Genomic DNA, 22583 nt, shown 5'->3' with positions numbered 1-22583 from the left:
AAGCTGCAGGATTAATTACACGATAAGCAGATAATAAGATAAAAAATTATTGTGGATCAACACTTTTGCAATTGATGTTTTCACTTTTAAATGAAGCCTTGCTATTGCATCGGACATTGAAGGCTTCTACAGCTAGTTTGAATGACGGAATTTAGGACCAGATGTATCAAAGTGTCTACCCCATTCTGTGTCTATGGGAAAATCCTATATATAGTACATATGGCCCGTAGTTTATTTTTCATGTTTAGCTTATCACCGTCGTTGTGTAGGCGTAGGGTTGTTGGGGGTTTTCTTGTTTGGAATTAGTGCTTCTTTTCTTAAATCTTTCATTTCCCTTCGAATCCAAGCCTCTCTCTGAGTTGAAAGCCCTTCTTACTCTACCAATCTATTTTCGAGCTTCACCCTGCAGCTAAGCAACGCAGGTTGGAAAGGAGGCGTGACACGCAAGGACAGCTTGCAACTTCCTGATCATATGCTTCTCTGTCAGAAAAGAATACTACTTTTGTGTTCAATACGGTGTCAGTGGCCGGTGCTGTTCCTGTCAAAAATCAAGCAGCCCGTGAGGTAAGTGGCGCAGATTAGGAGTCATACGGTGAAGCCTATGGCCCGGCCTGCGAGGGGGGTCTGCTGAGCACACACGTCTCACTACCTGTTGACTGTGAGAGGTCGTGCTAACGACGTTTTTCTTGCGAGGATGATTAATTTGAGGTCAGTAGAAGCATATGCTTTAGGTGATTTAATACGATTTAAAGGAGGGTGATGCCTTCCAAATTAGAGTGAGGTGCAATATGAGAGTTTTGTCGCAGCAGGCTCCAGCACATTGTACACATAAGATCGGTCAGCAACCTAACCAGCAGAGAGAGCAGAGAGAGAGAGCAGAGAGGGTAGGATTGTTTCTGGAAGGGAAGATGCGATACTTGCTTCTCCACAGAAGGCAGTCGGAGAGAGAACAAGTGCTTAATTTGAGCAGGGGCTTTCTGGTGCTAAGCACTGGCACTTAATTGGTTTCCGGTGTTCGGCACCGGCACCTAATTGTCAACACCATACCTAGAACAGTCTACCACACGGTGGCGCTGCTCATCTAATTTAGAGATGAGCAGAACAATGGTTGTTAAGGAATACAATATACATTAAAATTGCAAATACCTGCCTCCCCAGCCATTCCTTTAGCTTTGAGGAACCTGGAATAATCTGAACTATCGCAGTCACATGCTAGAGAGAGAATTAGTAGTTGTTTTGGCAGTGATGACGAGGGCGATGGGTGTTGCAAGCTGCAGTGGCCTCCAGGTGAGAGCCCTGGCACTTTATATTTTACAAATTAAGCACTGGCCGAACACCCCCTCCACTACGTACATTTCAGTGCGATATGTTAAAGGTACACATACTAACTACCCTCCAACTACCTTCCAACCCAGGAAATACCAAGCGGCCACGACACATCCAGATTTCGGAAGTTGTACGTTGTTGAATGTGAATGATCTATAAATGTTTGTGTTTACTTTCGGGTAATTGTAGTCGTGCCTTTAATATGATAAATGTAGCACCAAGATTGTCAGACTGCAAAAAAAAACTAGAAAGCATACTCGCCCTTACTTTCTGCCCATTACCACACGTGGGAGATGGCACAGGACCAGCAACATGGTGAGTTGCCTGCATAAGAGTGAAATGTACCAAATTATTGGTGGATATACCATTTCATATGAACAGTCCAATGGGGAGACTAATGACTAGCGTGTTCCGCATGATGTCTTTTACTTACAAATATGATCTTCCATGAAAAAACCCTGGAATGAAATAACTCGCCCTAACTCATTAATTCTGCGTGGTGCAGAGGGGCTACCCGACGAGCTAAAAAGCGCCAACGTCTTCCCGCTGTGTGGGCCTCGCCAGGGCGAAGCCTGGCCCAAGGTCAGACCCGTCCTTGTCCGTCATTGCCAGGAAGAGGCAGGGCAGGGCCACCTTATTTTGATTTGAGGGCCGACTAACTGTGAGTTCAATCTACCCTGATCCTGACTCTAATTTTGACTTTATATTTGGCCCCCTTTAGCTGCCACACGAGTCGAACATCTGGTCTTGGGCCATTTGCTCAGTTGGCTTGTTTTCTGGATACCATGGGCTCTTTGCCGCTGTTTGATGCCAGCTTGCTGTCTATTTACTGTCTAACTACCGACCCAGGTCTATCTTTTATTGCAGATATAGTTTAGAACTGATTGACATTTTATTAATTGAGTACTGTGATACGCAAAAGATGGCCAGTTAATCAAAATCAAATCAAAGCATTTGTATAGCGCGCTACTGACCCGGAGGGTCTCAAGGCGCTTGGGGAGGGGGGGTCCGCTACTGCTCGAACAGCCAGGTCTTGAGCTGCCTCCTGAAGGCGAGGTGGTCCTGGGTCCGGCGGAGGTGGGTCCGGAGGGAGTTCCAGGTCTTGGGGGCGAGGTAGGAGAAGGACCTTCCCCCTGTGGTGGCTCTTCGGATGCGGGGGACGGCGGCGAGGGCGTGGCCGGTCGATCGAAGCTGGCGTTTGGGAGCGTAGAAATTGAGGCGGCTGTTGAGGTATCCTGGGCCTTGGTTGTGCAGGGCTTTGTGTGCGTGGGTGAGGAGACGGAAGGTGATTCTCTTGTTGACCGGGAGCCAGTGCAGGTCTCTCAGGTGTCCGGAGATGTGGTTGCGACGGGGGATGTCCAGGATGAGTCTTGCTGAGGTGTTCTGGATCCGCTGAAGTCTCTTCTGGAGTTTGGCGGTGGTTCCGGCGTAGAGGGAGTTGCCGTAGTCCAGTCGGCTGGTGACTAGGGCCTGGGTGACCGTCTTCCTAGTCTCGGTGGGGATCCACCGGAAGATCTTGCGTAGCATGCGTAGGATGTTGAAGCACGACGAGGAGACGGCGTTGACTTGTCTGGTCATGGAGAGGGAGGAGTCCAGGATGAAGCCCAGGTTGCGTGCGTGGTCTGTTGGTTTGGGTGCGCTGCCTAGGGCGGGGGGCCACCAGGAGTCGTCCCAGGCGGAGGGTGAGGATCCCAGGATGAGGACTTCCGTCTTGTCAGAGTTCAGTTTCAGGCGGCTGTTCTTCATCCATTCGGCTACCTCTTTCATCCCTTCGTGTAGGTTGGCTCTGGCGGTGGCGGGGTCGTTGGTGAGTGAGAGGATCAGCTGGGTGTCGTCGGCGTAGGCGATGATGTTGAGGTTGTGCTGGCATGCGATGGCTGCGAGGGGACTCATGTAGACGTTGAAGAGGGTTGGGCTGAGCGAGAAGCCTTGAGGAACGCCGCAGATGACTTCGGTGGCTTCTGATCTGAATGGGGGAGGCGGACTCTCTGTGTCCTTCCGGAGAGGAAGGAGATGGTCCACTCCAGTGCCTTCTCCTGGATTCCGACGTTGCTGAGGCGCTGTACTAGGGTACTGTGGCAGACAGTGTCGAAGGCCGCGGAGAGGTCTAGGAGGATGAGGGCCGCTGTTTCTCCGTTGTCGAGCAGAGCTCGGATGTCATCGGTGGCTGCGATCAGGGCGGTCTCGGTGCTGTGGTTGGCCCGGAAGCCAGACTGCGAGGGGTCGAGGGATCCGTTCGTCTCGAGGAAGGCGGCCAGCTGCTTGTTGACGTCTTCTCGATGACTTTAGCGGGGAACGGGAGCAGCGAGATGGGTCGGTAGTTCTTGAGGTCGGAGGGGTTGGCTGATGGCTTCTTTAGTAGGGCGCTGAGTTCGGCGTGCTTCCAGTTCTCCGGGAAGGTGGCGGTGTTGAAGGAGGGGTTGATGATGTCCCGCAGGTGGGGTGCGATGACAGCGTCGGTCTTGTTGAAGACGTGGTGAGGGCAAGGGTCGGTCGGAGATCCGGAGTGGATGGAGTTCATCATGCGGACGGTGTCTTCGGTGCTGATCGGGGTCCAGGCGCGGAGGGTGGTGGTGGGGGGCGGTGGGTGGGTCGGTCGTGGCGTGCGTCGGTTGAGTGCTGAAGCTGTTGTGTATGTCCGCGATCTTGTTGTGGAAGTAGGAGGCGAGGGAGTTGCAGAGGTCTTGCGAAGGGGTGATGTCGTTGTTCCCGGCATTGGGGTTGGAGAGCTCTTTGACGATGTGGAAGAGTTCCTTGCTGTTGTGTGCGTTGTTGTCCAGTCGTTCCTTGAATGCAGTTTTCTTGGTGGTGTGGATCAGTTGGTGGTGTTTTCGGGTGGCGAGCTTGAGGGCAGTCATGTTGTCCGGTGTTGGGTCTCTGCGCCAGGCTTTCTCAGGGGCTCTGCAGTTCTTCTTCGAGTTCTTGAGTTCGTCGGTGAACCATGGGGCTTTCTTGCTGCCGGGTCTGCTAGGCGGGGTCCTCAGAGGGGCGAGGTCGTCTGCGCAGTCGCTGATCCACTTCGTGAGGTTGGTGGCCGCTTGGCCTGGGTTCGTTGTGCTGGTGGGTGGGTTCTTGCTCAGGTAAGTTGCGAGCTGGTCGGCTGTGATCTTGTTCAGCAACTCCTGTTGGTTATTGCAGTTGTGATTTCTGTTTTCCCTTGGCTGCATGCTAGTTATAGTAGCTTTGACTCCCAGCAAGTTAGGGCTCGGGGTAGTAACTCTGGCAACATTACAGATTTGTAACATACAAAGCCCATACAAAATCTCTATAGGGAAAAGGAACACCTGAGACCCAGAAAATCGGGACGGAGGGGTACAACCGAAATTAAAATCCAGCAAAGCACGCAAATCGGCAGGAGGTAATTGCGTTCTTGATCGCATAGACAACTTTCTTGTTGAATGCGAAGATATTTTAACACCATAAGCAGATTTACCCCTGACCTTTTGCCACGCTTGTCCACCCTGCTCACCCAATATCGCTATTAATGCTAAGTCTTGGCGGCCTAAACGTATACCATCGATGTTTAGAAAGCCTAAAGCACGCAGCACAAAAAACTGTTCTCCTTACCATTTATTAGAGTCTCACACTTCAAACGATGTTGTAGAAGAGGCTGAGGAAGTGATAAGTTCCGAACCTCCTCCTAGGGTTTCTGACAATGCTTCAGTTGATACTAGTTTAGCTACTGATCTTATACTTTCAAATAGGTTTCTCCCACTCCCGCACATGCATGAGTCTCCATGATAGTGGGGATGGGCCTAGGTGAGTCCCACAGTATAGATAATGGGAGTCAGGAAACAAGAGTTGATATTGGACTCAAGATACTCTAGCACGGTCCATAAGCGAGATTGCCACCTCTGAGCAGGTCTTGAGGGGTCAGGATTCTCTTAAGATCATAGTTGATCTGAGGTCCGAGGTGGACTTTCTGAAAAATGCCGTCCAAGAGTTAACGGATCAAATTAAATTGCTAATAAATAAAGGTGTTACTGAAGCCCAACCTTTTAAGCAACCTCCTGCAAAATCTTTAACCTGCACTACTCCTACTGATAGCTTGATGGCTCCAACTCCCGGACTGGTTGCAAACTCCACCCGCAAGCACCCCTCTGACTCTATGCCTAGGAATATTACGTCCGATGTTAGTATTGCCTGCAGACACACAACAGGCCTGTTGCAAACCAGTGGTCTCCCAGCGCCCCGTCCCCCCAATTGATTCTCGCTTCCATCGAGCCATACCTGGCAGTCAAGTTGCACCACAAGGGCCCCCTCCCCAAGGGCTAATGTTCCCAGATTATCGACACCCATGTGTTATGAAAAGGAAGATTCCCTTATCAATAAAAGTGTACATTGGATACGAAGTGTGAGGTGGTGTCGCTCAATAATCAGAGAGGACATCTATGGGGACAAAAGGATTAATGGAGTTAATTCCCTGTCAGACTCTACAGAGCTGCTTTTTGGTTATGCAAACCTTGCCCACAATTTAATCGCATTGGAAGCTAGGTTCAATCCTTCTGCTCACACAGGGATACAGCGGTACAAAAGGGGGTGGTAATGGACGGAGCATCTGAACCAATCAAACACTCGCACCCAGTCAACAGATGTGGGTTTAATCCATCACCTTTCTTTAGCCCACTCTGCCACCCCAGTTCAGACATGGCCATATGCAAATCAGTCTGACCCTTTGCCTCATGGGAACAGTCCAGCCCGAACTGCCAAGTCATGCCTTCCCTGGACCGGAATCGAGCTTCCTAGGACCGGTTTCTGGCATTCCAGCCTTCTTCAGCCAGGCTTGCTTGAATCCAGTGGCAAAGTGAGCAAGGGACTCAACGTCTGAGCATACCCTGCCAACTTATGGCGAACAAAGCGGTACAAAAGGGGGTGGTGATGGACAGAGCATCTGAACCAATCAAACACTCCCACCCAGTCAACAGATCTGGGTTTAATCCATCACCTTTCTTTAGCCCACTCTGCCACCCCAGTTCAGACATGGCCATATGCAAATCAGTCTGACCCTGTGCCTCATGGGAACAGTCCAGCCCGAACTGCCAAGCCATGCCTTCCCTGCACCAGAATCAAGCTTCCTAGGACCGGTTTCTGGCATTTTAGCCGTCTTCAGCCAGGCTTGCTTGAATCCAGTGAAGACGGCTGTAATGCAAGAAACCGGTCCTAGGAAGCTTGAATCCGGTCTGCAATTCCGTCCTCATGGAAAGGAACTGAGGTCATTCCAGTCTTTAAGAAGGGTGATCGCTCACTGCCTTCGAATTACAGACCCATTAGCCTGATCGACAGTGCCCAAAAGGTCTTTGCCCGAGCACTTATGAAAATTCAAACTTGTATAGAAGACAACAACATTCTGTCCCCCTTTCAATCCGGGTTTAAAAAAGAAAGTCTGCACTGTGGATCAGGTTTTCCGCTTCTATTACAAACCTGGAAGACAGTGACAATCTCTTGGGGAAGCTTATATGTAGCTTTCATTGATTTACGGTCTGCATTCGACCTTATTCCCAGACACAAACTTTGGTGTGTCTTGAAGGATATGGGCATCCCTCCGGAAATCTTAGCACTGACCATTCACCTCCATTAGAACAACTATGCACGGGTACGCTGGGGTAACCAATGTCAACAGTCATACCAGATCCGGGTCGATCGAGGGGTCAGACAAGGGTGTGTAATGGCCCCCGCTCTCTTCTCACTCTTTATTAATGGCGTTGTACAGTTTCTCACTGAGAGCCCAGCAGATGCACCGACTCGGGGGGGGGGGGTGTGAAGGTGACGACCTTACTTTTTGCAGATGACACTCTGATAGTTTCCAAGACCCAGAGTGGCCTGCGATCCCTTCTGAAACGCTTCGAGTCCATTTGTGCGCTAAGAGGTCCAGAGATAAACACCGCAAAGACCAGTCTCTTAATGATGAACCCTCACTGATCCTTTAAGGGGAAGTTGTTTCTAGAGGGGAAACCTCTAGAGAGAGTGAGTACCTTTTGACTATCTGGGTGTCACTCTCTCTGACGACCTTTCCTGGAGACATCATGTTAAGAGGCAGAATCTCCAGCTAAGGTGTATCTCAGGGGCTCTGATCACAGAGCATAAGATTTCATCCAACAAGCCAATAGCCACCCCACTATGCATTTATGATCACAAAGCAGTGGGAGCAGTTTTCTATGGGGCTGAACTCTGGTGGTTTGAAAAGCTGGATTCACTCTTGGTGACCAAAAATACATTCTTGAGATCACTTTGCTCTCTCCCACAGAGTACCCCCCTGCAACTGATGAGATTAGACATGGGCAGATTTTCGATTGTACAAAAAGCACGGCTACGCCCTCTGCTCTTTTGGCTGTGTTTAAAAAACACCCCTGAGCTGCACCCATATGATGCTGTTTTGAATGAGGTCTATGCGTTGGACCGCTATAAGAAAACTGGCTGGCTAACAAGGGTAAAAAAGTTGTTGTCCATTCTAGGAATGGGAGGTTCATGGGATACCAATACTCCAGAATCTCTTCCAACAAAAGCCCAGGTCAAGAAATATTACTGGGACTGGGTGGCGCAATCCCTCATTTTCCATCCATCCGGGAGTCGCTTGACCCTTGATTTCATGGAGTTCAAGAGGAAAGGCTCCTTCTAACAATATTTGTAGGTTATCACAAATCGCCAGGATTGGAAACTCTACAGGCAATTTAGATTTGTTTCCCTTCCTGTTAACACTTACATTGCCTCCTGGTGCCAGCTTTCTCCAGATCCCAGCTCCGTCCAGGCTGCTCTCTTGCAGCGGAGTACATCAGTCACATCCTTTCTGCATGTCCTAGGTATCACTTTTTGAGCTCTAGGTGGATAGCTCCTACTTGTAGACAGCTAGGCACACACAGTCACAGTGAAGCGTTACGTATCCTAAAATCTGATTATAGCATATTAATTGTCTGTGCTGTTGCTTAATTTGTAGGCAAAATGTGGATCAGTAAGAGGTATGCATTGACCACGCAATTGATGTAACTCTTATGATTTTTAATACTCTTAAATGATTTTATATATTTATCTGATTGACTTTGAACTAATCTTAGAACTGTACACGCATGACGGGTCATGCCTTTAAATCTTACGGTATAAACTTTTGCTGATACAGTTCTTTGATATACTCTTAGCTGTTGTATTACTTTTTAGGTTTCCGCCTACGAAAGACTGCGCACATGCGCAGTCTCGCTGGGGAGACTTAATGTCTTGGAGTAGCGAGGTTAACCCTGCCCCTCTTCTCCATTGGCTGGCCTCCTAAACGCTGGCCAGCCATTGGAGAAGAGGTCCCAGTGACGATCTAAGCCCCGTCTTTTTCGTATTGGGGGGCGAGTTTTTTAACTTTCTTTCTCCTTCTTCTCCATTGGCTGGAATGTAAACAACAACAGTCAAAAACACGCCTGTTGTTTACATTCCAGCCAATGGAGAAGAGGGGAGAAAGAAAAACACGCCCCCCAGTCTGAAAAGGACGGGCTTACAGACTCCTGCTGCCCAGTTTGGGTTAGCAAGAATAAAGCTCTTTGTGTCATGTCTAGGTGCAAACATTGGACGTACATACTGGCTTCGCCGGTGTCCAATAGTTTTTTGTGACTCCTGCAGCGTGTACTGTTTTGCCACTCTGTTTTATGCTACTCCCTGCAGCGGGTACTGCGTTGTGACTCCATTTTATGTGATTCCCTGCAGCGTGTACTGTTTGCGGCTCTGAGAGGCGGCTTTATGCAGTGTTCTTGGTTACGAGTGCGCACAAGAGGCCTGCTGTCTCCCACGTACACACTGGCTCCTTGACCGTCTTCTGTAAGTCATTTTTGTGGGGTGGCAAGCAGCAGGGCGTGACCACCCTTAAGGGACTGCCGTGTGTACACACGGGGCAGATATCCAATTCTGTTGTTCGACACGCCTTGGGCAGAATGCAGTTTCAGGTGGATTAGGCCGTCTAGCATGAGCAGTACCAGCATGGCGGCAAAGTTCAAAGCCAGCAACCACCCTGTTTACTTTAGATTGGAGTGCGCTGCCTGCTGGCCCCTTTTAGCGCACGCACCCCTCTTATTTTTTCATGCCCAGTGTTGCCGTGCTATTGTGTTCACCCGCACCCATTTGTTATCTGCTTGAGGCAAAATGATGCCCTAAAGAATGTGATGAGGCCCCCCTCGAGACTTCCGTATCTCACAGATCTGCATTAGGCTTGGGCAGAATTACCTCCAAAGAGTTGTGTCCCCTGCGCCCTATAGACTGCAGGGGGCTGCCTCGCGCCCCTGAGTTTACATGTCACTTTGCAACGATGGCGGGAGCCCTGAGGAAAGTGATAGCAAGGCAAGCGCATTGCATAGGTTTCTGGAAAGGTGAGGTATATGAGCTATTGAAAAAAAAACTCTGAGATGTTTCTTTGTGTATATGTATGTATATATATATATATATATATATATATATATATATATATATATATATATATATATATATCCTGGAAACTCGAACCACTTCCTGATTCCACCTACGGCGGATTAGGCGAGGAAAGAGACACAGACCTCCGAGGTATACTTGTGGGCAAAGATGTTATTTATTTAGAGTGACCCAACACAACGCGTTTCAAGCCCGTAAGCCCTTGTTCACGTGTCAAAAGTGGAAAAAACGCCATCTACCATTTAAAGTGAATAATACCACTCCCAGTTTCTGACATCATAGGTCACATGGTCATGGGAATGAACAACAGACTGTAGTTGCTACAAAAATCGTTTTATATAGCTCAAATACTTCCTGAGTCTGTTTTTCATGCATTTGTCTACCTCGTGAGAACAGATATATTTCTGTTTTCTGTTTCTATGGCCATGTGATGGTGAATGGTGAACAAGATCACTTGTATATATTTGCACAGCAATCCATGAATCCTTGTGTGATCAAGGGCATTTGTTGCCCGAAACGCGTTGCAAGGTACATGAGAAGAAAAATAAGAAAATAAATAAGACTTGAATGCAGATGACCTGGAGTCCGTTTACTCTGTTCGCCAAAAGGAGATTCAGGAGTGGTTGTGTCTTCATATATATATATATATGTATATATATATATATATATCTTAAAATGGAGACTGCTCAGCTGCTTCTACTTGCAAACATTTTATTGGGATGAACATCAATGCTTCTACAAATTTCTTAGTTGAATTCCAATTTATTCATGAAGATTAGACCTTCAGATCTACATTATAGAGCTCAACTGATTTCCCTTAAAGGGTTCCACTCCCCACATTCTCCGTGTAGAATTGCATCACTAAGGGCCAGATGTAGGAAGGCTATTACCGGTCGGTAACGGCCGAAATCGGCCGTTACCGACCGATAATAGCCTTTTCAGATGTAGGTGGTATATTTACCGATTCGGTAAGTAACTAATCGGTATTTACCGATTCGGTATTTACTGAATCATCATTTACCGAATTAGTATTTACCGAATCGGTAAATGAGATGTAGGAAGCACTTTAAAGAGTGCTTTTGTGCTTTAAGGATTCGTTATTTACCACCATTAGTTGGTGGTAAATAAGGAATTCCTCTGTAAATGCAAATCTGTGCATTTACACCTGTGCCATGCGACAGACATACATGCTCTTAGAGCATGTATGTATGCCACATGTGCACACCAGCACTATTCAGGGGTGCAACAGGGTGTCAAAGTGACACCCTGCCACCCTCGACTCTTTCCCTATTTTACCAAATCGGTATTTACCGATTCGGTAATTGACATTCATTCCCATGGGCCTCCAGGCCCATAGGAATGAATGGCAATTACCGAATCGGTAAATACCGATTGGGTAAATACCGAATCTTAACGATTCGGTATTTTTTACCGACTTTTTATCTACATTGCATTTACAGATTTGAAAATACCGAATCGGTAAAATTCGGTATTTTCGAATCTGTAAATTAAAATTACATACATCTAGCCCTAAATGCTTAAAAATACATCATGACCTTCTTAAAACATCGGACTGCGACTCTATACTCTTCTTATGAAAACAATAAAAAAAAAAAAAAGAAAGTGGGGGTGAAGGACCGTTCTTGCTCCCTGACCTGCAGTTCGTTCTCCATATAAATTCTCTGCAGATCTATTTTTGGCATAGCATGGCTTGGTATTAGAACAAATCATTTCTTGTTTTTTTTCTCCTTAAATGAGCCTTGTAGTGAATGATCCTTCAAAGAAAAGATGCTTAAAATATTACCTTAAACTTGAAATTGTGAGCTACCGATCACGGAGTTCAAGTTATGCAAGTATGACTTTGCACTGTTATTGCCTTTATGAGGGACTTCCTTGACATTTCACAATCAACCACTGCTCATATTTTATATTACTTATATTTTGCATTGCTCGGTTCTTGCTGTGTGTGTAAGGTTGGCATTTGCCACTTCTCCATAAGTTTGCATGGTGCTTTGCATTCCACAGGGTTGTGGTACAAGTTTTGAGCAACGTTTCAGCAGTTTGGAATTTGATATATAGTTGAAGGCATCAGCCGAAACGCGTTGGTCACCTTATCTTTATTTATTTAGTGCTTTTAAGAACATCTTGGAGTTTGCGCTTAATAAATAAAAAAGAAAAACACATAAAAAGAAACTGAATCAATACCTCTCGGATGCTGGTGGTCCGTGCTGTGATGCTGTGTTTGGTGAAGTTGAACGATAATCTTAGCATACAGTGTGTGAAATTGTTTTTAGCCCTTTAACACTGCTCCACCTTTAGATTGGGCTGTACAGAAAGCAACAATGTTCAACTCTAGCTGTGTGTCTTATGTACAGATTTTGTGCTACAGGTACCAGTCATGATCAGGTAGTATGGATCAGCAGATTGGGTTTTGTCAACCTCTGTGGTCGGCAGAAAACTAGAATCGGGTGCCTTGTTGATCAAAGTGAACACATTATAAATACGTCTCCCAGGTTTCCTTTTTTACAGGATTTTGCATATAAATACAGATGGAAAACGCTTAGCTTAAATGCCTGTATATTTTAAAGTGGAAAACACAGAAATCTGATGCCCTTTTAAATATCTTGCCATCCCAAATGCTGTCCATATTGACAGCATAAGTAGTTTAAAATGTGAATATAACTTCTAATGAATTGTAAATAGCTGAACAGGCGCCATGAGTACAAAGCTGATGTTTTGAAGATAGTTCATTGTTTAATTGTATAAATCTGCTTAGGGACCCAAAACCCTATTGACACAAAAGTGTAAGAATCAGTGGAATGTTAAATATGTATGTACATTTATAGTTCTCCTGCCCACAAATGCAAATAAGCATACATTAGTTTGTAAATTTCAAAATAAAACCCATAAAACCGAGGCTAAATAAATCACTATTACCTTTTGTATTGGTAATGTTTTTTGCAGAGTTGCAACATTTCCAAGCTAGTAAAATAGGGTTGAGTCAAAAGTTTGTGAAACCCTGACTAGGGAATTTTTGATTTATGGACTGCAGTCAATTCTATTCAGGGGAGGAAAAAATGCTCCAAATTGAACTATAGGGGCCTGAGTTGCGCAAATAAACGTAAAAGAACAAACAATAGCTCATATGAGCATAGCTTGACAGTTTTGGGGTATTGAGAAAAAAAGTACGCTTGGAATTGTGTCCAGTCACAGCCTTCTGTGCGCAGTCCTTGGAGGGTGTTTTTGAGAAATCTATTTTTGGGTGTTGGGGATGAGGTACTGGGTTTTTAAGAACCGGCACAGAACCGGTAACCCAGCTATGCCAGGGAATCAACACCCAGATACCTCGGGTTCTTCCTGAAACCAGACCTACAGAAACTCAGAGTCTTCTAGGTGAAGTCAAAGATTAGTTTATTGGCTGCAACCAAGGTAACAAGTGTCCTAGAAGTACAATAGGGGTATATTCTCAGGAGACTGCACACTTTTACAAAGTCAGGCTTCTCTTCTTATACACAATTTTGCGCTCCAGGCAAAACATTCCTGGTTGTAAAGTAAATCGTTAACATACTTTTAGTACAAAGAGAAAGCAGTGTCATGATGACATGTCCATATTTCACTTCGTGCCGCCTACAACAAATCATTTGGCAAGGCCCAACATTTCATCAGATATCACTGGACCCCTAATAAAAACGGGCACCTCCCCACCATAAAGTAAGTGAAGCAAAGGAGTGGAGATAGATGCGAGCGAGATATGGCAGGTGTGCGTGCTGAAATGGTTTTATGGTTTGTTGAGCCTAGATGCTATCTTGCTCGGCCACTGGGAGGGGAACTGACCTAACGAGTTCGGCCTGGGGCAATGGTTCCAACTTGTACAGGTCATGGAAAAGTCGATTAAGGAGTGTGTGTCCTTGTGGAATCGAATTCAACTGGATTAAGGCCTATGTAAAGGGCAACATATAAATGGGAGCCAAGGGTTCAGAATGTAGATGACGATTTCGAGGTGAAATCGTCACTCGAATATGCTGAAAATATATGTACATGATGTACTCGTCATTCTCGGTCTTTTGATACCCAATTCGTCATGTTTCGACGAAGTTTTAATTCTCGAGTCCAGAATAATTATACGAATCCAGATTTTCAGAACCTCAATCCCTCCTTTTGCCCTTACATAGGCAATTAATCTATCCTCATGTTAGTCTGAGTCCAGATCTATATTCCTAAAGTCATTGAGATGTTGCTGTAACATCATTCTAGTACTTAGTTCATCTCTTGACACAGGCTTCCTTACACATGATGTAACACAGAGGCCACATATTGCAGGAGCACACTGTATGCACAGACAGAACAGAAAAAGAATGGCTAAGATCATCCCAATGACCATCAGAATTTTCCATCCCCAGGCAGATATCAGTTCCAAGAACCATCCCATTAACGACCAATCTCCTTTATCCACATGAATAGATTCGGAAATCTTATGTAGTTTGGAGATGGCCCTGTACACGGTTGGAGCATTATCTGGGATGAAAATGCAACAACTAGATTGGATCAATTTGCATACCCCACCTCGGTCTGCAAGTATAACATCCAAAGCGACCCGGTTCTGAAGGGTCATAAGTCGATCCGACTGGAGCTCAGCAGTCAAGTTACTAAGGGCACCAGCAGTTTCAGTCACGGTGGACTCAACTACCCTTGTTAATTGCCTTATGTTTCTACTGTTAGCCATGGATCCCCAGAACGGCAGAAAACCGTTTGCAAAGTCCCCAAATTCTTGACCTGCAGTGTCTTCTTTACTCAAAACACCTCTAACTACCCTTGTCCGGTGGTAATCCGCCGCTGCTGTGTAGGTGGGAGGTAACAGGAATGAAACAAAACATGAGCCCGAGAAGTCAGGGGGCAACCATGTGTAGTCTCTATCATGACAGATGAAATAAGTACCCTTAGCGGCTAAAAACGCTGGGGAAGTCTGGGATCCAAAAACATACGTTTCTGTACAGATACTCTTCCCTAGCTGAGCTCTGGGATTCTTGCCAATACCTTGCAGACACAGGTGACCTTGATGGGGTACGATCCAGATAGGGGACGATCTTTTAGCTTGCTGTTTCTCACTTAAAGTAGTGCCATATCCGGTCACGTTCCAACCTACATATGCAAGTATCTCATCATCCGGAGTATTTTCATAAGAAGTTACTTCCTTGATCATGTCAACTATACCTTTGACTAGGGCGCTAGTCTTGAGGTTGTCTTTTACAGAACGCAGGGGTTGGATTTCTCGTGCATATATGAACATTGTCCTATATGCCCATACTGAACCATTGTGACTAAATGGCAGGACCAAATAGGGGATACCTTTATCCGTTGTGTGAGGCATGAGACCACACACCCAACAGTTAGTTGTGTTCATTACAAGTTGGTGTTGGTGTAATAACTGAACAAAGGAGTTATTAATGAACTCTAATCTCCTATTTGATTCGTGGTCAGGCAGAGGGTGGAAAGAATGAGAGGAAACAGTAGGGGGAGGTATGGGTGATGCAGTGGGCGCAAATGTTACATGGAAAGAGAATAAAACATAACTTATCAAAAAGATAATTACGCTGGATAGCATAAAAATACACAATATTATAAAACTTTTCTTTGTCATCGTGTTACACAGTCTCTGCTTAAAGTTCATTGGTTTGGCAGGTCTCTCCACATCAGGAAACTCCATCCTCTCTAAAGTGCTGCCCGCGGTGGGAGGTTGATTCTGCTAAAGGATGCTTCCGTCAGTCTAGGGCAACTCCCTTGGACTGACCAGAACTACCGACCTAACGTCGTCAGCTGCACCCAAAAGACTTTTAATCAACCGCGGCCCTAGCAGCGGAACCCGGATGGCGGTTCGAAAAACAAAAATAAGCAAGTTACCTAGATGGGAGATCTGCACTTTCAAAAATAGTACTTGGGAGGAAAAAAAAGGATAATTTTATTTGTCCATCGGTCTTGGTCTCAAATTATGAAAAGGAATCACTTTTATTAGTCTGTTTTTCTCGGTCGCAAATTGTAGCGTCTTTTTCCTGGTACTGTCTGGTCCTGAAACAGGAGTTCAGGCTCCAAAGAGTTCAATTGTTCTGGTGGTGGCAAAGTCTCTTGAAAAATGTTCTCGCTTTCACATTCAGGGTTAGTTCCTTTTACACCGTCATCGCTGACAGGTATGACATGTGGCACAGTTGTAAGCTCTGAGTCAGTGACACCTTTCTGGACCCACTGGTCATGTGGCGGAGGTGAAGGGATTCTTTTGCAGTGGACCCCGTGGATCCAGTTGGCCTTCCCCTCCACACGGACAGCTGACCTCGTGGAAAGAAGGACGAGGTGCGGCCCGGTTCACCTGGGCTGGTCGTTCTTTGTCCTTTGAAAGTTTCGCACGAGAATCCAGGATCCAGGGACAATGGAGTGACCTGGAGTCTCAGAGACCGGAGGCAGGGTGTTGTGGACCTGTTAATGCAAAACACGCAATTTAGCCGTCAATTCATACAAGTAATCAAGCAAAATAGGGTGTTGCAGCTCGCTGAACTTCGTGGTCCTAGGCACTCCCCATATGTTGGCTGGCCGGCCAAAGACAATTTCGTAAGGGCTGAGTTTCACTCGCGAATGCACAGTCATTCTGGTGGATAGGAGTGCTAAGGGTAGAGCGTCAGGCCATTTAAGACCTGTGCTCGCTTGGATTTTGGCCAATTTAAGTTTTAGCGTGCCATTGTAACATTCTACTAATCCAGCTGATTGGGGGTGATTTGCAGCGTGGAACTTCTGCCTAATGCCTAGCCCTTCACACACTCTTTTCATCACACGACCCACAAATTCACTTCCGTTGTCAGACCAGACCATTCTAGGCATTCCAAACCTGGGGAAGTACTCTTTTACAAGGGCTTTGGCTGTGGACAAGGCAGTATTGTCTTTTAGGGGATAGGCTTCTACCCATCTTGAGAAGGCACAAACAACAACGAGCACGTATTTAAAGTTGTTGCACCTCTCCATGTGTATGAAATCTAGCTGCAAAACCTCGAACGGATACGTAGGAGGCGCAAAATGACCAGCTGGAGTTGGGGTTCCCCTACCAGGATTGTGCTTCAGACATACCATGCAATTCTTGACAACATTTTCTGCACACTTGGGAATCCCTGAATTCTTCCACACTGGGGCCAACAGCTCGCAAATCCCTTTCACGCTGATATGAGCCATTCCATGAGCCATTGTAACCACTGCAAGCACATATGCATCGGGTAACAACCATCTCTGATGCTCTGTCAATTCAATCCAACAACCATTTGCATCCATTCTCCCTGTACTCTCTCTCCACGTGCTCAAGTCTTTCTCTGTGGCCTCAGCTTGGATGGACTTCACACTCTCTATCGTGTCCTCACATATTCCAACCTCACCAGTCCATCTTTCAGGGCCTTCAACATACATTCGGCTCATCACATTCTTTGCCGTTTCTTTAGCGATCTCATCAGCAAACGCGTTTCCACGACCAACATCATCAGTCACCTTCTTGTGAGCACTACATTTCACAATCGCCATCTGCAGAGGCAAGGTCAGTGACTTAAGAAGCTCATTCACCAACTGACCATGCTGAATCTTAGCTCCATGCGAAGTCAGGAATCCACGTTCTCTCCACAATCGTCCAAAGCTGTGAGCCACTCCAAACGCATACTGACTATCAGTGTAGACAGTCACTCTCATTCCTTTAGACAATACACATGCTCTCGTCAGTGCGACTAATTCTGCGGCTTGAGCTGAACCATGTGGTATTCGTGCAGTTTCAACAACTGTGTGCAGAGTTGTGACAGCATATGCTGCAGTCACGTTACCATTTGGGAGCTTAAAGCATGAACCATCTACCCATAATGTACCGTCACATTCAGCAAGAGGAGTGTCGAATAAATCCACTCTCCCTTTTGTCTCTTCCTCTGTTGTGAGGAAACAATCGTGCTGTTCTAAAGCATCTGATTCCTCTGCAATTGGTAACAACGTGGCTAGATTCAAGGTACTGCATCGTTTTATGTGCACATGGCTCGCTAGCAGCGTTAATTCGTAACTGGACAGTCGAGCACTAGTTAAGTGCTGTGTCTTGGTCCTATTTAACAATGTGTCTACTGCATGCGGGACCATCACGATTAGTGTATTATTCATTACAAGACCAGCGGACTGTCGAATAGAAACAGCTGCTGCTGCTGTGGCCCTTAAACAACTTGGCAATGCTTGTGCTACCGGATCCAAAGTGGACGAAAAATAGGCGCATGGCCGCTGTCTACCTCCGAATAACTGAGTCAACACAGACAATGCACAGCCCTCCTTCTCGTGGACATACAATGTGAAAGGCTTACTGTAGTTAGGGGTACCTAACACAGGAGCCGAACATAATGCTGTGCGTAATTCGAGAAAACTTTTCTGACACTCTTCAGACCAAGGAATGGGATTGGGTGTATTTTTACACGTTAATGCCACCAAGGGTTTGGCCAATAACGAAAAATTTGGAATCCACTGTCTACAGTACGATGTAATGCCCAAGAAAGCATGCACTTCTCTCTGTGTTCTTGGCACACTCAATTTCGCTATTGCCTGAATTCTTTCTGGGGTCAGTTTCCTTCCCTCCTTCGATAAGAGGTGACCTAAGTAGGTCACTTCTTGTCGGCAATATTGAAGCTTGGAAAGTGACACCTTGTGATGCAGATCACACAGATGACGCAATAATGTCAATGTGGCCTTTTTACAAATTTTCTCAGTATCTGCAGCAATGAGCAAATCGTCCACATACTGTACAAGAGTGGCACCTTTAGGCAAAACAATCGTGTCAAGCTGTGTTTTCAGAGCTTGACTGTATATTGAGGGGCTTTCACAGTAGCCTTGAGGAGCGCATTTAAAGCGGAAGCTTCGACCTCCTAAACTGAAGGAAAAGATATCCCTGCTCTCCTCAGCAATTGGGATGCTGAAGAAAGCATTCTTTAGGTCAATCACCGAAAACCATGAAGCAGAAGCTGGAATCATAGTCAATAATGTGGTAATGTCGGGGACAACTGGAAATTGTGGCACAACTATCTTATTTACTTCTCGAAGATCAATCACGAATCTGTACACAGGTGGCTGAGAAGGGTCAGTTCGTTTTAAAACAGGCAGAACAAGACTGTTGCAAACGTTGCCTCGTGTTTCCTCAATCACATCCTTTTCAATCAATTCGTAAACAATCGCTAGTAAAGCTTTTTCACCCTCATTAGATATTTTGTATTGGGGAATTCGTGGCATTCTGACATTGGACTTTAATGTTACAACATATGGTGGAATTTCTAAAAGACCTACATCATTAGGACCAGTAGCCCAAAGAATATCTGGGAGAAGTGACAATTCTGCTGGAAGTGCATCTCTCGACAAATACATGGGAGAAACTACTTTCTTACCTAAAGTAAGTTGTACTCCTGAAGGAGAACTGTACAAAGTCGCATACAATCTTTTTAACAAATCCAATCCTAGCAAATTTTCACCACATTCTGTTGTCAGAATAAGGGGTGCTTCGAATTCACAAGGACCAACAGAAAGAGATAAAGGGTCAGAAATCGGATTTCTAACTGGGGCGCCAGAAAAACCTACAGAAACGTTCATTTTGCCAGACAAAGGTGCGCCAGGGAGTTTGGAGTGCATAATAGAACTGTTTGTAGCACCAGTATCCAACAGAAAAGGTTCTGACACACCTGATGTAATCACCTCAACGTAAGGTCCACTCTGATCTACTGGAACTGAAACAACTCCCTCTCTTTGTCTACGGCTGTCCTAGCAATCATTATTCTCCCACTGCTCATTTTCTGTGTAATAATCATCAACGTAGTATTGAGCTGTCCTATCAGATACGTTATTTTGCTGATCAAACCTGTTCATAGAGTTTTGTGGTGGAAGGGGACGTGTGTCCTGAGGGGCGTTTCCACGCCCTCTACCTCTAGGTGCTTGCTGACTGCCACGACCTCTAACACCAGAAACTCCATTCGCACATTGTAATAGAATAGGACAATTATACTTGTAATGACCCTCTTGTTTGTAATATAAACACTGGTTGGGGCCTACAGATACACGGGGTTGAGTATACTCGAATCTTTGCGAGTTTCTCTGATACTGTTGAGGCTGCTGAAAAGTATTTTGGTAGTGATTTTGACCATTATTATTTTGATTACCACCACCACGTGGCGGATAGGCTTGCTGTAGCAAGACCTTCGTTTTTAGTTCTCTAGTTTTCTTTTCTACTTTATCTTTCTCATCTTTGTCTCTATTTTCGTAATATTGCGCAGTAGCCAATATCTGGGCCGAAGATGAGACTGCCCAAGAACTTTATGAATCTTTTAATTTTTTACACAATTCTGGAAGCAGATTGTGCACGAATTTATCGACAAACAATCTCTGACCACCTTCTGTGGTCATATCTTGACCGCTGTGGTCAATGAATGTTTCTTCAAATCTGGTGAAGAAATCTGAAACAGTTTCTTCTTTCTTTTGCTTGCATGCAGACAACTTATCCCAATTTACGCGTATTGCAGGCATTATCGTTTTCATGTAATCTACTATTTTACCAGGGAGTTCTGCTATCAAAGGCTCAGGCTTGGCACCACCAACTTGTCGGGCATCTGCAGCAGTAATATTAGCCCATGTGTCACCTAATTCCTGGTCATGATCTATATGACGAATTTTACCCCATAAAGGCTGTGGAACAACATTTCCAAATAACATATCGATGTCGGCTAAATTCATTATACATGACCCAGCAGTTTGGACAACTCTTTATAGTACCCTGCAGGATTTTTACGCGGATCTGGTAATGTTTGTTTGAGTGCTAAAACTTCAGCTCGCTTCCATGGGACATGTACCCATACACGCTGAAAGTGTGGCAGAATAGGTGGGACAGCAGTCGTGTCCCCCTCTCTCCATTGTGGGGGAACTTCTCTCATAGGGTATTGTCGCGCCTTTTTCCTACTGGATGTATTACATTCGGATGGTGACCCAGAACTGCTTCCCTTACTCCGATATGATAACAACATTTCAACTGCTTTCTCCACATCTGGACCTACAATCATACCCTCTCCGAACCTAAATCGTACATGACACATTTCTCGTGGGATGCATTCCTGATCATTGTCTTCTAAATCCTCGCAAAGGAAAACACACATCTGTTCGAAAACATATCTCTGTGTAGCTGCTTCCCATTGATGGAAGACTTCCATGACAGACTGTACATCATATTTTACGGTGTCCATGACCCATTTCCGAGCTAAACCATTCAGTGAATCTCTCTCTTGATAATCAGGTAGTTGACTTCGCAACTGTCTTCTTCCCATGTTAGGGGTCGTAGTAGGCGACCCGAAAAGAGGTAAAAGAAGGTTAGTAACAGTGCTGGCCATTTTCTGCCGAATGGAAGGTGAAACTGAAGGACAAACAGATGGAAAAACGGGGTGAGATAAGGCAGGGGCAGAGATAGCAGAAGAGGTATCAGGGGAAATAGAGGGGGCACTAGGCAAAATCGTAGAGGGAGCATTAGGAGGCGTAAAAAGTACAGTAGGCAAAATTGTAGAAAACACAGGTGAAACAGAGGTGGTCAGTGGGCCTGGAGGAGGCTGCACCGAAGAAGTAGGAGCCAGCTGAAGAACAACTGGTGAGTGCTGTGGAGGAGCAGGAGGCGCAGCTTGTGCAACTAAAGGTTGCGGGGGTGCTGTGGCATTCTGCGCATAGGGGGTGGTGAATTTAGTAAATGCGACATTAATGGGTCTTTTTCACGCTCTTTTGCTGCCTCTTGCTGAAGAGACGGCAAAACTGGATAACACTTATATATTGCCAGTTTACGTTGCCTGTGCAACTGCTCATTCAACTGCACAGCAGCTTGCATTACTGAAAGTCCCCCTTCTCTCTTATTTTTCTTAGCTAATTTAATTTCTTTTTGTTTGGCTTCTTTACGCCATAAGCGGAAAGAGTCAAACATCGCCGGCCGGGCTTTCTTTTTAAAAAGTTTAACTTCAAGGTTGTCTAAGATTTCAGAATCAAAGCTACCATATTGGGGCCATTTTAGAACACCATCTTTCCTGGTGTATTTAATCCATACTTCGTTGTAGGTGATGGGGCCTACCCCATGTTTTACATATAGCTCGTAAGTCGGAGTTCCAACTGGAGGAACCGGACATGAGTCCTCCAATCGGGAGTCCCTATTATTACCACTAAAACAAAACAAATTCCCAAGTCTAAGACTAGGCATCTTCGCTCTCTAGTCTAGTTCCAAACTTCAAAGGATTATCGATTACGATATTTCTCGTGAATACACGAGTCCTTCGGTTTTGGTGCTTGCAAGTACCAATACAAAACTTTGTATCCAAAGATACCCAAAACTAAGTCCAACTAAGGACTGGGAGACGCTCCACTTATACTTAACTGAAATATCGATGACTTCACCAGAAGACTCGTCTCAGTGTTTCGCTCTACCAAACTTCAAGGGTCCAAATCAGGGCGATAGCCAGGGCAGCAGTCCTTGTAGCCGTCGGGAAGCGGGGAACCTCGCAGCAAAGACCTTCGGACCACGTCGACATGCAGGGGTCGATGAGGTGGTTGGCCGTCCTCCGGAATTTCCACACGAAGCTCCTCACGATCTTCTGGCTGACTGGTACCACTGGAATCGCCCCACGTTGGGCGCCAACTGAGGTACTGGGTTTTTAAGAACCGGCACAGAACCGGTAACCCAGCGGTGCCAGGGAATCAACACCCAGAGACCTCGGGTTCTTCCTGATCCAGACCTACAGAAACTCAGAGTCTTCTAGGTGAAGTCAAAGATTAGTTTATTGGCTGCAACCAAGGTAACAAGTGTCCTAGAAGTA

General features: G+C 45.8%; 1 protein-coding gene across 1 annotated transcript in view; it reads left to right on the top strand.

The window, feature by feature from the left end:
• The first annotated feature begins 374 nt into the window (after positions 1-374).
• Positions 375-22583, top strand: part of PSEN2 (presenilin 2) — a 443825-nt gene continuing 421616 nt past the window's right edge. The window contains exon 1 of the mRNA XM_078649110.1: positions 375-564. The gene's annotated coding sequence lies outside the window, so the exon portion shown is untranslated. The remainder of the gene's footprint in view (positions 565-22583) is intronic.

Source organism: Lissotriton helveticus, chromosome 6, assembly GCF_964261635.1.
Source record: "Lissotriton helveticus chromosome 6, aLisHel1.1, whole genome shotgun sequence".
Lineage (NCBI taxonomy): Eukaryota > Metazoa > Chordata > Amphibia > Caudata > Salamandridae > Lissotriton > Lissotriton helveticus.
This window is presented reverse-complemented; position numbering and strand designations above follow the sequence as displayed.